The following is a 17993-nucleotide window of genomic DNA, read 5'->3' on the forward strand; positions in this document are numbered from 1 at the left end:
AAATGACAAAATGTTGAAAAAAACGAAATTACTTAAAAAAGACACAAAATTATTAAAAAAAAGACACAATTATTAAAAAAGACCCAATTATTAAAAAAACACAAAATTATTAAAAAAAAGACACAAAATTACGAGGGCCGCAATTCGCGAGTTTCAGACCCATGCTTTAGACCTGTGTTGTGCATCAAAGGGTTAAATGTAGCTGTAAATAAGTCGATACATGTCATACTGACAGCTCTTACACACAGTTTTTCCAAGTGGAGTCCAGAAAGGCAGCGCTCAGCAGAAACATGGAGATAGGAGCGGCTCTTCCCCGTCAGAACGGTTTTAATCCTCCTTGCAAAGCTGCAGTGCAAATCCTGAAAGGAGTGGAGTGGGATTTAGCACCATTCTTGAAATGGAAAAGTCTCTGTTTCTCTTCAGGATGAGGAGGGAGACTTTCACATCACGCTCTTCTTATAGTGCTATAGGGGGCCTGTAGGGAAGAGTTGGGACCCCCGCCTCATTTAATTAGTGGTGTGTTATTACCATGTAGGGACACCATAGGACTGTCCTTACACTTATACAGCCATGCAGAGCAATCAGACCTAATGAGTCACAAAAGATGACACCTAATGCCATCACAGACCATAATGCAGCCATAATTAATACTATTATACTACAATACTTCACCTCTACACTGTAAAAAATGTCTGTAGATTTTACGGTGAAAAACTGCTAAACCATGACGGTAAAAGACGTAAAATGATAAATGAGTTAATTCAGTTTCAGTCACAATGAAACACCGTGAATGTATATTTCAGCCAAACCATATTTGTTTGCGTACATGCATGTTTACATACATTACTCCACTGTAAAATACAGTGTAATGTAAATTTAATGTAAAATACACTGGCACAGTGAATCTAAAAAAAAGACACAATTACAAAAAAAGGACACAAAATGACTAATAAAACACTAAATTACTTAAAAAAGACACAAAATGACAAAAAAAATACACAGAATTACCAAAAAAGACACAAAATTATTTTAAAAAAAGACACAAAGTTATTAAGAAAATACTTTATTATAAATTATATAATATTATTATAAATACGTGTCAATTCTGTCTGTTAGTATGGTGAAATACACATGAGTTCTTTACCTTGCAGGCAGTGCAAACTAAATAAGTTTTTAAAATCTTACAAACAGAAAAACTGAACTTTTAAGAGGACAAAAGCTAAAAACAGGCTTTTCTTAGCATTCCAGCCCATGGTTGTGTATTGTGGCAACAATAGTTTTCTCCTCCGCTGGGTGTGGTCGTCATAGTTGCTTCAAAGTAAACTTCTTTTCCATATCACTTCAGAAATTCAGACACCAAGTATGCACCTTTTTTAGCCAATATTGTGATATTGAGTTGAGATTTGGTTTAGTACAATCATTGTTATTCTCTTTACTTAAAAAGTAAAGTTTGAGCATCATATTTTTCACCAAGAGACGAACAAATCCTTGCTGCAGGATGCTTTTCAAGAGCTTACATAGTCAGCAATCATTGTTAATGTTTCCATTTTAACTTAAAATTATTTCGTAAATCAATATGACCGTGAACTGTGAAAACAACAGACCAAACTTAAAGTAACTCTGAAAATTTTGGAAATGTCACAATGAAGTCACCTGCCTGTACAGCCCAGAATTCAAACTAAAGTAAAGTTGACCTAAATCTTTATTCAACCAAGCTAATGAGTGTTATCAACTTAATCAATAAAGATAATTATGGTAAGAGGATGAAAATATGAACTTTTGCCTGCGTGTCACTTTCACTTTGTAAAGTAATTTCAGGAAAGGCAAGAATTAATCAAGAAGAGACCAAAAGGTTCAGGGCTCTTAGTTGTTGCAAGTGCTCACGGTATCAACTCGTGACGTCAATGTGGTAAATTATATACAATTATGGCGAATTATATTTTCGATACATGCATTTTTCTTCCTTTTCTTTCACTTTTTATGACCAGTCATCAGCTGAAGGAGACAAAGGCCAATCAGAGTCTAGTCAGGATGATTACAGTGATCTCTCCTTGTGTCTCTCATCAACATGTGGCCGTGGTCGTACGGCAGCAGAGGCGCCGTGGCAGCCATTGATCTGTTTGTGTGCATGTTTGCCACTATATGTGTGTGTATGCCATCATGTGTTTTCATGCATGTATATGCCTGAGCATGTTTGTCGCTAGGGGCGAGATGCTGAAATCTTGCTCCAGCGAATGAGGGAATATTCCGGGCTGTCATGTGACTGCGTGATGTCAGAGAGAGAGAAAGAAAACAGAGATACAGAGAGAGAGAGAGAGAGAGAGAGAGAGAGAGAGAAGAGCAAGGTGCAATTTAGCCCCACAGCTGATCCGTGCAGTGCTCAGAGAGAAGCCGAGGCGACCAGACACACTCTCACACTCTCACGCACTCTTTTTATGCCTTGCCTGTAAACACACATCCACACATGCACTTCACACACAGCATCAGCACAGTTGCACTCACGCAGCACAACTCTGAGGCTTCAAAAAAAGAAAGGATGCATTGCTTCCTCTACTTTCCAAGCTCATAACACTTTGGATACTGAGGACATTCTTTTCCTCCTGGACAAAAGTAAAACGACACTTCTTATTGGAGACAAGGAGGAAGACGAGAAGCACAAGGAATCTACAAGGAAAAGATAAAAGGAGGAGTTAATAAGAGAGAAGTGACTGAAGCCAGAAAAAGAGCAAGACAACAAGAGCGGCAGAATGTCCTTCCTGTCTGGCTCCCCCTGGCAGCAGCCTGGCATTATTAGTGGCAGCAGCGGGTACGGACAACCTTCCAGTGGGCATCAGCAGCAGCAACAGCAACACAAACCTCCCACTGCTGTCTCTGGAGCCAGCGTCCCTGTGGGCCTGGCCTCCTCCACGTTGTCGCCCTCCAGCACGGCCTCTGACCAGCGCGGCGACTGGCACTGCCAAGGCCAGATGGCACTGGGGGGGCAGGTTGCAGAGGAGGGGTCCAAAATAACTTTGATGGAAGACGAGGCGAAATCAGGGCGAAGCAGGACCGAGGCGACGTTGTCTGAAGCGCCAGGATGCTTCAAAATGCCAGCGCTGAAGATAGAAGATGAGGAGTCCAGAGGGGGGAGGCCGAGGGAGGATGGACATAGGGTTGGGGGCTCATTAGGGAGTGCAGGACAAAGCCCCAGCAGCCCTCTGTCCCCCCACTCATCCCCTTCATCATCATTACCTTCCCCTTCTATCTCACCTGGGCGATCCTTTACGAATTCGGCACTGGACCGTAAACAAACATCAAACTCTAACTTTGGACAAAATAATCTGCAACAAAACAGCAGTGTTGGATTGTACATCCAGGGATCTCAAGTGTCTGCCCAAGGCCAGGGCTTCCTTTCTCCTCCAAGACAGGCCTCAGGGATCGGGGAGACCAACATGCCGAAGCCTTGCCTCATTGGAAGTACCAGATCAAGTCCGGGAAATAAAGAGGACGAGAAGAAACCTGTTACGTCCTGCACATCTGGAGACCTACTCGGAAGTCTGACAGAGAAATCTGTTGCAGTCAAGCCATCTTTAGGAAAGCAAAGTGTTGACAGTGCTGCTTCTTCAGTTGTTGACTCACCAGGGAGTAAAGATGGTGCCATTGGCCTACCTCCACCCTCAGCCAACATTGGTGTTGGGCTGGGTGGTGTAGGAGAGAGTAGGCTGGAAAGAGAAAACTTAAGCCATACTGAAAAGGGGAGGATGGAGTCCCGTCCTCCACCTATCAGCAGAGATGTAACAGGTGGTGTTGAGGATGGGAGACTGGGATCGTGTGCTACCTTAAACAGAGAGACAAAATCAGGCAGTGAAGTACCACAGAGGACTGCAGTGAGACGGGCAATGTCTGACTGTTCACATCTGTCTGTTCCCATGGTAATGGCTGGAACTTACCCAACCGGTATGGGAGGGTCGCCAGTGATGGCGTCCAACTTGCCGAATTTTGCCCTCATGGGAACAGCGTGTCCGTCCAGGGCGCCGTACCCCCACGTGGCCGTCCGGCGGTCACTCACGGTCACAGACGGCACAGAGGCTGCCGCTGCCATGGCGATAATGATGTCATCCCCATTAAGAACGTCAACTGTATTGCCATCATCCCCACCTCCTAAGAGACATAATGGGAGCTGGGAGACCACTTTTTTACTTCCAGTTCCACCACCTGCAGGACTGTCCTTTAACCGCACCCAAGACAGTAAACTGAACACAACGGGTAAGAGTTTCTCCTTGTGTGCGTATGTGTCTGTTAGCATGGATAAAAGAAAAATATAGAGTAGATTATACCAGCTAAAGGTTATCTAACCTGGTTCCAGACCTCTGAATCACAGTGCAGGTCTCTGATTTGTTTAGTGATTCCAAAAGGTCTGGTTCGTGAGTCCAAACTGCAGAAATAACAACTCTAACACTTTGAACAGGCATTAAGCCAACTGCTGGTACCAACCTCTACCTCAGCTTCTAGCACTGCTATGCCTCTAGCTACTGACTGGCTAGAGGTGATTGGTTGGTTTAATTTCTCTTGGAGACTGTCATGTAATCATGAATGGCAGTAATCTTGTTATGTTCTTCCATTCTCTGTGATGCAGAGCATTGATCATGAGAAGCAAAGGGTTTGTAGCAGAATTGGCTGCTAGGTGCTAGATGTGTGCTACTGAAAAGGGGAAGATATAGACTTTTTTTGGTTTAGATTGGTCGAAAATCTCCAACAGCATCATAAACTTCTAGGAGCAGCCCATAAGGTCTCTTACCCCTTTTCCATCACTGATGGTTTGTGTACCTTGTTTTTGAACAGTTCAAAGCATTTCGCCCAAAAATTAATTTGTTTAGGGGAAAAAATGTGTTCCCTGCTGGTTTGCAAACCACAGCAGTTGGCATGTCATAATCTACATGTTGAAAAGGAAAAGAGAGGCTGGAGATGTGCTCTCATTAATAATTGCTGACAGGTAATCAATGTGATCAACGATCTTTCTACTACTGTTTACTTCTGCCATTGTGCAACTTGCACAGGATATATGTTTCTGTTGGAGACATATCCCTGATTATAATAGTTCAGCTGAGAAGTGGTGGAAATGGGCTAATTTGCCAGATAGCTCTGAGGGTCCAAGAACCTGAATGGAACTGGTTGAAGAACAAGAGCTACTTTGGTGGACAAGGGGTAGTCACAGTGTACCCAAACTTTGTTTGTCCTTTTACTTTTAACAGTAAATCAAGCTGCACATTTCAGTCACTTGCTTATCCACCTGAAGAACCTAAAGTACCTGCAGTGCCTTGTTTTCATAACTCATACAGCTAAGATAATACAGAGAAGTCTCAGCTCCAACAGACTGCACCATGAGGACTTTTCTAGCTATTGAATGTCCACATTATACAGATCCACTCAGTGCCTGCAGTTTTTCCTGCCGCTGAGCTTCACCATTGCACACCCATGAAGAAGAAAACACTAACAGGACACTGGATGAAGACAGCTATGTCTGGCTTCCTGTGTGAACCATTCTACCGATTGTGTCAAAAGCCTGCAGTGAACTGGTCTAGTGTGGTTGTAAAGGTGCAAGCAGTTGTGGTGCAAGATGCTCATGCAAGAAGGCACACTGAAATTGCAAATGTCTTTGTAGTTGTAACAACAAATAATACAAGTAAAGCTAATAAAGTTCAATTAAATATATGCATGTTTTCACTTTTTCAGAATACATGCACAGTATCGGACCTATATCAATATATGTCCGACCGCTTAGGAACTTTGAAATTACGAAAATACATGGCAAAAGTGAACATATCTATTTGATCAAATAATCATCTAGTGATATTCTCAATAACTTTAAATGATTCTTTGACCCAGAAAATGTAGATTTTCACACCAAGATTGACCTTCTAAGTGGCTTGGAAGATATATTGGTTCTCATATGGCCGCCATCTCCGATCCAGAATCTTGATGAAGTGGCTCCTACCAAAAATTGGAACCTATGGTGATAGAGAGCACGTGGGAAAAAATGTGGTGCTTTTGTCCGCCTGACTAATGGTTTCACAGCTCAGTTGCATTTGACTAAGTATAGGTTGTTGGCTGTGCTTTTCCTTTTTCAACATTAGCTCCGTCTGAAAAGTGGTGTGTTTGAGAGAATCAACAGGAGGCTGCCACACTGCTGGTTGCCACTTTGGTAGAAAGCACATGCACTATGCATGCAACATGCTGAGGCTGGGTGTGGTTAGTGCTACTGGATATTCTTTATGTGCATCCGTTCAGTCTTGGTGAGACCAATTCCATCATCATGCACCTGCAGATATCCATTCGGATTCTTTGTGTTTCTCTTGGGTAGAGTTGTTTTTACTCTCCCTGCTCTCACTCTTACTAGCTTTTAATTCCATTCCACTTACAGTGAATCATATTAGATAGAGCCTCACTGCTGAAATATAACATCCATTTCATGTTTTCTTCGCACTGCGTTGTGAGAAATCAGTTAATGAGCTGAGTTAAAAGGAGTGTATGGCAAATGTCCCTTTATGGAGTATTGGTCAGAGTAAATCAGTACAGATGAGAGCAGCTCAGACAGAGAAATCAATATTTTGTTAATGTTTATATTTAACCCCAAGCCCTTTAATCCTTAAAAGTCTAAGCATTCACATTACTTAACCCTTTGGAGTTTGGGGCTATTTTGTTGGTTTTTGACCTCTTTTCATTCTGCCTGTATAAATTACTTAAAAATCTTTACCATGACATGTTGGTATCATTGTTTTCAGCACAACCTCACCTATATGACCTGATTATTTTTTTCAATTTGACTTACTGGATCAACATTTTGAACACAAAAAACACACATAAAACACTCAAAACACACCAAAAACATAATAAAAATACAAAAAACACAGATAAAAACACAAAGAAATTACAAAAAAACAACAACAAAAAAGTAAACATAAAAGATTGCATTACAGATGCTAAATGCACAAAGCTAAATTAGAAAAATCTCTGAAAAAAAAGTAAAACCATGTTAATACACTTCAAGCTGTTTTTTTTTTTTTTTTTTTTACCTTTGCTAAAAAGGGTTAATGCATTAAATTGGACATGGAAACTCGTTTTTACATCGTGACGTCATGAAGAAGTCGTGCTCTGGTGCTTTCATGGACTCCAGAGGGTTAATGGCTTTTATTTATTTACTTATTTTTCTTTCATATTTTTCCCGCTGTGGCCTCATTTGGTACTGCAATAAATGAGTCCTGTACCTTTATGGAAACAACACAATAATGACTAGACGCATAGTAGGGAGATTAATCATAAAATATGTCTTTGATTATTTATTTTACCAAAAAAGGAACAAAATAGAATGAATACATATTTTTTAAGTGGTCATAGGTATAACCAATAATCAAATATAATGGTAGCTCCACATGCTGTAAAGCACATTATGAACTATTTACATTTTCACAACTTCTACTTACAACTTATCTTGTCCTCTCCCCTCTGCTCTGTGTAAACAGCCTGAAGTTCAGTTCAAGATTCACTGAATTATTGCCCTTGTTGCTGTTGGTCTCAGATGAGTCATTCATGGCTTCCCAGTGCAGATTTTAGGTTAATTAAAACGCTTTGTTTTGGGACACATTTTAAATGACACACATAGAATAAAGTTGATGAAATATCACTATGATTTGGTTATTAAGGCTAATACGTACTCCGCAAGAACAGAGACATTTGTTCTTCTCTGTGGGAACACAATGATGTCATTTTGTTCTTGCAAAGACAACAATTTTCTCTGTTCTTGACACATCACCTGGGCAGAACTTGTGTCGTGTCAAAGAACTATTGTTTGTTTGGTGAAAAATATGAATTTGATGAGATGTGTACTGCAGTGGAGTTTCTCGTGAAGTGTGAAATGTCCTGGGCAGAAAGAACCTTTTTCTTGTTCTTGCCACCTCGAGGATAAGAACAAATTTCTCTGTTCTAGTGGCTTTATTCTTCACACGTGATCAGTTCAAGGACTGTCGTAAAGTTGAAAACATATACAGTTTGTCGCCATGATAAATGGTGATGTTTTGGAGATTTTTTAAATGAATCATGCCTTGGGTGGGTTGAGAAACCAAGAATAAGAAAAAAAACACAGAAATCTAACCAATTATGGGTATTAAAACTTAATTTGTCGTAGAAAATCTTTAAAGAAAAACACTACGACCAGGTAGATTCGAATTACAGCCTTGTGCGGGATTTATTGTAGGTATCAAAAACAGATACAGATGCCAAAGGTGACAGACAAATCCAAAGATCAGAACACCTCTTTGCAACTTTGCAGGTTTGTGCGTCATTATTTCTATGTAACTAAAGTTCAATGTCCTGTAATTTCCTGTTATGTTCCACTTTTGATATGAGAGCACACTTGGCAGGTCAGATTCCTATTCTAATGTTATTGTATCAGTAAATGTGGCTTAGTCTCTTCCTAATGAGTCTCCTTAAAGAACTGTGGCCATGTTAACTGACAACAGTATCTTTTGAGGCTTCTTCTGATCACCGGGCTGAGGGAACCTCGCTGTATCAGGGATGACAGATGAGCGAGTTTTGGAAAAGTCAGATGGTGATATCAGCCTTTTGTTGTCTCCATTATCTCAAAGGTTAAACCTGTTTTTATCGTCCTCTGCTCCTCTGATGGGCTTTTTAATGAGGCAAATCAATATGAGAAAATTGGATTTTTCCAAATTTCACATCATCACTTTATGTCGTTTTATTTTATGAATGCCACACAGATATTATCACATCCTTGTATTTTATTGCATTCTTTGAAATGACCCTTTGTTGAGTTGCAGGACCAATGCAAAGGAGATTTTCACAGGTTGAGTTTGACGGTGATGTAACAGAAAAAAGAAAGAATGAAAGTGTGTGAAGGGAGCTGGAAGCAGAGGATTATGGGAGGAGCAGCCCAGGGCTCAGATCTTAAAATGAGCACTGGTTTGGATTATTGACTCGACTGTCTTTTATATTACACGATATAACAAAGTTAACGAGGAACCATCCATAAACATAGTCAACCCCTGTTTCTGTTATGTGAGATTCAGTATATTCTGTTTCCCTGCCTGCAGTATGGAATCATCCATCCATCCATCCATCCATCCATCCATCCATCCATCCATCCATATACCCATCCATCCATATACCCATCCATCCATATATCCATCCATCCACCCACCCATCCATCTATTCACCCACCCATCCATCCATCCATCCATCAAACTCTAACTTTGGACAAAATAATCTGTAACAAAACAGCAGTTCCATCCATCCATCCATCCATCCATCCATCCATTTAATCACCCACCCATCCATCCATCCATCATCCATCCATCCATCCATCCATCCATATATCCATCCATCTATCTGCCGTCCCATCCAACCCACCCACCCACCCACCCACCCACCCATCCATCCATCCATCCATCCATCCATCCATCCATCCATCCGTCATCCATCCATCCATCATCCATCCATCCACCAACCCATCCATCCATCCATCCATCCATCCCTCCCACCCTCCATCCATCCACCCATAAACCAACATGAAACTCTCATGAAACTTTGGACAAAATATTCTGCAACAAAACAGCAGTTCCATCCACCCATCCACCCATCCATCCATCCATCCATCCATCCATCCATCCTCCCATCCATCCATCCATCCATCCATCCATCCATTCATCCATCCATCCATCCATCCACGTGTTGTTTTTCAGGCTGCAGTCGACAGAGAGAAGCTGGGACATTGATTAGACATCGACTCTGACTGTACTCATTCAAATATAGAGCAGCTATTTCCAGCACCGTGCGTGTCTGTGCGTGTGCGTGTCTGTGCGTGCGTGCGTGTGTGTGTGTGTGTGTGTGTGTGTGTGTGTAGGTGAACAGCTTCCACTGACGTGAATCTTACAGATTTTTAAAGTCACACGCCCCCACAGACGCTCTGACAGTACACAGTGTGTTCATTTAGCACAAATAGAGAGAAATAGATCACAGCTGCTCAACAACACACACACACACACACACACACACACACACACACACACAAGGAAGATCACAGCTGCAAGAGGAGGAGGGGGGGGGGGGGGGGGGCTGCCAGGTAACACACAGTGATAATTCCACTGAGTCATCATTGAGGTGCCTGAACTCCTCATGTTCACTTCTTTATGTCCCTGTAATGTTGTCTCTATGGGCGTGAGGAAACGGCAAGTCCAAAGGGACAAAATACCAAATCCAGAAAAACACGTAGAGCCTGTTTACACACTGTAAAACTAAATCTGTTTAATTAAGGGTCAAATACCGGCAGCTGTGGTTGCCAGAACTTCACCATAAAAAATACAGTGAGTGGGTTTTCACCTTCAGCTTGTAGCTGGTGGATCAGGTGCTGCAGGAGAACAGGTGCTGCAGGAGAACAGGTGCATCAGGAGAACAGGTGCATCAGGAGAACAGGTGCAGCAGGAAAACAGGTGCAGCAGGAGAATAGGTGCAGCAGGAGAACAGGTGCAGCAGGAGAACAGGTGCTGCAGGAGAATAGGTGCTGCAAGAGAACAGGTGCATCAGGAGAACAGGTGCAGCAGGAGAATAGGTGCAGCAGGAGAACAGATGCTGCAGGAGAACAGATGCTGCAGGAGAACAGGTGCAGCAGGAGAACAGGTGCAGCAGGAGAACAGGTGCAGCAGGAGATCAGGTGCAGCAGGAGAACAGGTGCAGCAGGAGAACAGGTGCAGCAGGAGAACAGGTGCAACAGGTGCACTAGGAGAACAGGTGCAGCAGTAGAACAGGTGCTGCAGGAGAATAGTTGCAGCAGGAGAACAGGTGCTGCAGGAGAACAGGTGCAGCAGGAGAACAGGTGCTGCAGGAGAACAGGTGCAGCAGGAGAACAGGTGCAGCAGGAGAACAGGTGCTGCAGGAGAGCAGGTGCAGCAGGAGAACAAGTGTAGCAGGAGAACAGGTGCAGCAGGAGAACAGTTGCAGCAGGAGAACAGGTGCAGCAGGAGAACAGGTGCTGCAGGAGAACAGTTGCAGCAGGAGAACAGGTGCAGCAGGAGAACAGGTGCACCAGGAGAACAGGTGCAGCAGGTTTATGTGGGCAGACAGAGTCACAGTTTGAGACCTCACGCTGTTCCTTCTGGACACGGATCATGGTGAAAGAAGAAATGTTTAGAAAATGTATTTAACATATCCGATTCAGTTGATTGCTTTTGCTGGTGTATTATCTATGCAGATCTTTTGTTAAAGACGTCGTCCAGTCATGTTTTGTTGTTTGGTGATGTTCCGGAGCTGGCAGAAGGAGGTCTTGCAGTGAGATGAGTGTCAAATTTTCCACCCAGGTTGGTGACTGTAGATGACAGGGGGATGTTCTGACCAGAGAAGGTGATGTGGGTTAGGAGATGACTGGTGTGGTAGATGACTAAGATGGCTTCTGTTTTTGAGCTATTAAGTTGGATAAAGTTAAACGTAAGGTTCTGTGCTTCGTTCTGACCTAGGTTTAGGGCAAAGAAGTTATAAAACACTGTTTAAAACATGGGTCTCAAACTCGCGGCCCACGGTCCAATTGCGGCCCTCGTGTCGAGTTTTATATGAATGGAGTATTACTTTTTTGGTAATTTTGTGTCTTTTTTTTGGGTAATTTTGTGTCTTTTTGGGTCATTTTGTGTCTTTTTTAATAATTTTGTCTTTTTTGGTAATTCTGTGTATTTTTCTCTCATTTTGTGTCTTTTTTTTTTTTTGGTCATTTTGCTCAGGTGTACCCCAGGTAATTTGAGTTTGAGACCCCTGGTTTAATAAGTAAATGAATACATGTAAAGGACGCTAGTGAAGTAGTTAAGAGGGCGACGTGTCTGCTTCACTTCCAGCTTAACAACATGATGCATTGAGAGATTATAAGAGCAACAGGTGGATGTGTTGTCAGCTTGGGTTGGTTTATTGAAGAAGTCCAGTTTTTAAGACCTGAACCTGCAGTGTGATTGATTGATGAGGGGCTGGAGGGGTCCTGCTCTTCATCTAATGCTGAGTTCGATTGCACTCGGAACTCGAAAAGATCCAACCTCCGAGTCGGAAAAGTGCAATAGAACGGCCCTTGAACTCGGGATTCCGACTCGGGAATTGGGGTAGGATCAAAGCAGCCGGAGGAGGTCAGAAATACGTGGAATCATTCACTTTATCTTCAACATTTAGTCTGTTATGTGTCGTTTAATTCAGCATTTGTGTTACTAAAAGTGTAGGATTACTTTGTAGTGGTATTTGCACTCCAACTCTGTTAATTAAAGAGTTTGTGTAAGCATAGTAGGGACGAATAGCACAGTAAAAGTTTAAAATATATCATAGTTTTTAGTTGTTAGTTAGTTGTTAGGTAGCTGATGTACTTCCCCAGAATAATTTTGAAATTCTCGAAAGACATCCAAACAAACATCACTTTGCTGTGGTCGGCCATGTTTTCAGAAGTTGAGCAATGAAACGCATTTACCTCGGAAGTCGGAATTCCAACTCGGATCTTTCCGAGTTCCGAGTGCAATTGAACGCAGCATAACAGCTCTCTGAAGCTCCATCACTTCCTTTAGAGATGATCTGAAATGATTCCTCGTCCATGTTTATTCTCACACTGCAGGTCTTCATGCTCACTTCAGACTTTTTTGCTCAGATCCAGTATATAACTGATCTGCATGTGCAGAAAAACAAATACAAAGACGTCACTTTCCATAAAAGCTGCTGAAGTCAGCGTTTACAGAAGTTATGAGCAGATGATAACGAGCATTTTTAACGAAGGCGTTCTGTGGAGCGATGGCTGCTCCGTCTGTCTGTCTCTACGTCTCCTGACATTAATAAATAGGATGAAACATGGTTGTCTCTCATGCTCTGTAGCATGAAGTCAGTCCTGTCTGTCTGTTCATATGGATTATTAGTGAGTCTATCACATCTATTGATCGTCCTGTTTGTCACACTGGAAGCTTGATAGCTCTCATACAAACAAGCAGCAGCTACAGCTCAGTACTCTAACTGGGTTTATGTGTCTGTACGTGTGTGTGTGTGTGTGTGTGTGTGTGTGTGTGTGTGTGTGTGTGTGTGTGAACTTGTACTACAATCACAGTGAGGAATTAAATTAAACTCTTATCAGCTATTTTTGTTGTTATCTTTATATTTGTCCAAACAAATTAACCTTTAGTTGTACCAGACATTAAAAAAGCAACTAATTGACCAAAAAAGACGTATAATGACCAATAAAAAGACACAATTGGTAATGATTTTGGTGTGTGAGTACTTGTACTCCAATCATAGTGAGGACCAGAATTAGTTCTTAACTAACTGAGTGAGGACTTTTTTGTGAAGTGAGGACATTTCAGGTGGACCTCACTTCTTCAAAGGCCCAAAAATGTTTGAAGGTACCATGTTAAAGCCATGGTAACCACCAACCATAGTCTTTAATGTAAAAAAAGACACAAAATTACAAAAAAAGACACAAAATTACAAAAGGAAAGACACAAAATGACCAAGAAAGACAGAAAATGACCAAAAAGAGACACAAAATGACCCAAAAATACGCAGAATTACCAAAAAAAGACACAAAACTATTTTTAAAAAGATGCAAAATGGCCAAAAAAAGAAAACAAAATGACCAAAAACAGACAAAAAAATACTAAAAAATGACACAAAATGACCGAAAAGAGACACATAATGACTGAAAAAACACTAAATTACTTTAAAAAGACATAAAATGACCAAAAAATACACATAATTACCAAAAAAGACACAAAATTATTTTTAAAAAGACGCAAAATGACCAAAAAAAGAAACAAAATAACCAAAAAAGACACAAAATTACAAAAAAAGACACAAAATTACAAAAAAAGACACAAAATGACTGAAAGAAACACAAAATTACCAAAAAAGACAAAAACATATTTTTAAAAAGAAGCAAAATGACCAAAAAAGACACAAAATTACAAAAAAAGACACAAAATTACAAAAAAGACACAAAATGACTGATAAAAACACTAAATTATTTTAAAAACGGCACAAAATTACCAAAAATTAAAAAAAAGTAATTAAAGGGACCTTCCACACACAACACGGTAAAGGGCCGCGAGTTTGAGACCCATGCATTAGATGAATACAGAGTCCTCACAAACATAGACGGACAAGGGTGTGTGTGTCCGTGTGTGTGTGTGTGTGTTGAGAAGGCCGCCTGCAGAAAAATCTCCTTGCAGCAGCTCCACGTCTGTGTATGTTAGTCATGCTCTGATTTATGTGGCAGTCAACTCGCTATTTCTCTCTGTAACACACACACACACACACACACACACACACACACACACACACACACCCTCTCTCTCCCAGCTGGTTGCCAGCAGCTGTGTATTGTAGCGTGGTATTAGATGGATCCTGTGTTTCATGTTGGATGAGTCATCTGCTGCTGAAGTGATACAGTCTGTAAACGACTGTAGCATGAGCAATAAAAAACACCAGCTTGTCTAGAAGCTACGATAATATATCATATTATATAAAACCCCCTACTGTATGTGCACATTTCTGTCAGTATACACTGTAAAAAATAACCTGTTACATTTTCAGTCAAATACCAGCAGCTGTGGTTGCAGTGAGTTGGTTTTCTGCTGTAAATTGAAATATAAATATCAGCAAAAACTGTAATTTAGAGTGAATATTCCTGTTATTTTTAGGGTCATTGTGACATCATGGTATTCCTCCAGTAATTTTACACGAAAATGTTATATTTTTAGGTAACGCTTTATAATAAGGTCCTTAATAACCATTAATTAACAAGTGATAAGGCATTGTTCTCGCTTTAGATCCGCTAGTTGCAAAAAGCATAGTTAACTTATAGTTAACTTATAATAGATGAGCAATAAAGTATATTTTAATATCAATAAGCAGACAAAATAAGATTAATAAAGGCATGGCAAAGACATAATGGGTGGGTCATGGGTGTTTGTAATGCCATTATTAATACTTATATAAGCTTATAAACACACAATAATGTTAATAAGCATCTTGTAAGGACTTACAAAGGCCTTATTACTTGTTAATTAATGGTTATTACAAGCACCTTCATATAAAGCGTTACCTACTTTTACAGCAAAACTGTGTGTTTCCTACAGTTAATGACAGTAAAAGTTAAAATTTTGTGCTGTTCTTTGATTTTCTGTAATTATACGGTTTTATAAAATTTTTGGCTTTAAAAGGCTCGAGCAATGGTTTCTCCGATCCGCAATCTTGATGAAGTGGCTCCTAGCAAAAATGTAAACTTATGGTGATAATATGTGGAAAAAAAATTGGTGCTTTTGTCCGACGTGTCCCCTTTATCCTTAAATCTGGTCCTAAGCTGCCTGACTGCCCCATCAGACACACACTGCATGTCCAGAATCTCACAAATTGCAGAGAAAAACATTATTTTAATCTTAAAGTCATCATATTTTTGCAGTCGCAGTCAGAAAGACAAAAAAAGACACAAAATTACAAAAAAAAGACAAAATGACTGAAAAAACACTACATTACTTCAAAAAGACTGTAATTTCCCAGCTTGGGATAAATAAAGTCAGTCTATCTATCTATCTATCCATCTATCCATCTATCTATCTATCTATCTATCTATCTATCTATCTATCTATCTATCTATCTATCTATCTATCTATCTATCTATCTATCTATCCATCCATCCATTTATCCATCCATCCATCTATCTATCTATCTATCTATCTATCTATCTATCTATCTATCTATCTATCTATCTATCTATCTATCTATCTATCTATCTATCTATCTATCCATCCATCCATCCATCCATCCATCCATCCATCCATCCATCCATCCATCCATCCATCCATCCATCCATCCATCCATCCATCCATCCATCCATCCATCCATCCATCCATCCATCCATCCATCCATCCATCCATCCATCCATCCATCCATCCATCCATCCATCCATCCATCCAAAAATACACAGAATTACCAAAAAAGACACAAAATTGTTTTAAAAAGATGCAAAATTACCCCAAAAAAAGAAACAAAATGACAAAAAAAAGACACAAAATTATGAAAAAAAGTAATTAAAGGGACCTTACACACACAACACGGTAAGGAGTTTGAGACCTACCAAAAATTTGCAGTCAGTCGCAGTCAGGAAGAACTTGTCTCACGTCACCACACGAGGTAGAAACAGAAACAGCCAAATAACAGAATGATAAACCAGCATGAGAAGATAATAGATTAAGGAGGAAACGCTTTGGTTTAAAGTTTTAAAAAGGCACAAGAACGACAGCTTTAATGAGCTTTATACACTCTAAATCTGTCTCCGTTTCTTTCTCTGCTGTGAAAATGAAATGAATAATATTGATGCATATTTTCTCTGTCAGACTCCAAAAATCAGACAATGACAAAAACACTGCAGGACTCAATGGGGATCAATGGCATTAAGATTCATGAGAGAAGTCTTAGTGCAGCAGCTGCAGCAGGTGATGAGGTTTAACATCAGCGTGACATCACCAGACAGCAGCTGACTTCATTATAACGGGATGAAGAACGACAGAAAACTATGGTGTTAGGACAATAACACAGGACGACAAACTAACTCTCACACTCAAGCTTTTCTGTTGTCTGCATGACCACCATGCACAATTTTGTCATTTTGTTTCCTATTTTGGTCATTTTGTGTCTTTTTTGGTCATTTTGTGTGTATATATATATATATATATATATATTTGTGTATATATATGTATATTTGTGAAATACAGTTTCAGTTAGTTATTGTTTTTTTTAAAAACTCTCGTTTTTATTTTTATTTCAGGTTTTCCACTGCACAAAAGACATTTTTTTAATATAAAATATTAATATAAAAACAGGAAGTTACCCCTTACAAATGCAAAATGCAACATTCTCAGTTTACGCCTTCAAAATAAAAGTTCTCCGCATTTTCCTAATGAACAATCTAATCAAAATAAAACTTCATAACCTAGTGTAACAACTTCTCTCTGTTAACTGATGCTCATGTTGTGGTGTTTCTGTCATTGATGTCCCCTCAGTGTTAGAGTGTCCTGTATGTACAGGATGTGTTTCTAACAGAGGACAATAAATGATCTATTTATCTATCCATCTATCTTTCTATCTGGGTTGGTTTGACCTCACTGATGTGGATCTACAGCATCACCATTGGTGTACTTGCATAATGTAGAGCAATGGAATAAGTGACCTGTTTACCAAGCAGAGCCAGAATCATCTGCTGCTGTGACCTACATACAATCACACACATCCACATTCACATCCATGAAGAACTACCGTCAGCCATGTTTATGTGATGTCAATGAAAACATTCAGACAACATTTGAGATCTGTCCTTAAAAGAGTCACACAGTTTGTCACAAGTCAGTAGTTTGTAGCCAAGCAGCAACTTCTGAGCCTGAAAAGTGAAGCCATGCAGAAATACCTTCAACCTGCATTATTCCATATTCCATATAACTGCCAGCAGGGGGCGACTCCACTGGTTGATTAAAGAAGTTCTGTTAAGTGGAAGGAAATGGGGAGTTGTTGGTGTGCATTTAAATAATTCTGCATTTCTGAAGCATGGCATTTCAGCTCTGTCTTCACTGTGTTAATGTGTTTTAGTCTTTTTGGTCATTTTGTGTATTTTTTAAGTCATTTTGTTTCTTTTTTTTGTCATTTTGTGTCTTTTTTTGTCATTTTGTATCTTTCTTTGGTCATTTTGTTTCTTTTTTTGGTCATTTTGTTTCTTTTTTTGGTCATTTTGTGTCTTTTTTGTCATTTTGTGTCTTTTTTTTTGGTCATTTTGTGTCGTTTTTGGTCATTTTGTCTTTTTTGGTCATTTTGTTTCTCTTTTTGGTCATTTTGTGTCTTTTTTTGGTCATTTTGTTTCTTTTTTAGTCATTTTGTTTCTTTTTTTGGTCATTTTGTTTCTTTTTTGGTCATTTTGTGTCTTTTTTTGTCATTTTGTTTCTTTTTTTAAGTCA

The 17993-nt window shown here is 40.0% G+C and overlaps 1 protein-coding gene across 1 annotated transcript in view; it reads left to right on the plus strand.

Annotated features, from left to right (window-relative positions):
* The window catches only part of map4l (microtubule associated protein 4 like), a 153890-nt gene that overhangs the window by 98128 nt on the left and 37769 nt on the right, over window positions 1-17993 (plus strand). The gene's annotated exons all lie outside the window — the stretch shown is intronic.

This window comes from Centropristis striata, chromosome 11 (assembly GCF_030273125.1).
Source record: "Centropristis striata isolate RG_2023a ecotype Rhode Island chromosome 11, C.striata_1.0, whole genome shotgun sequence".
Lineage (NCBI taxonomy): Eukaryota > Metazoa > Chordata > Actinopteri > Perciformes > Serranidae > Centropristis > Centropristis striata.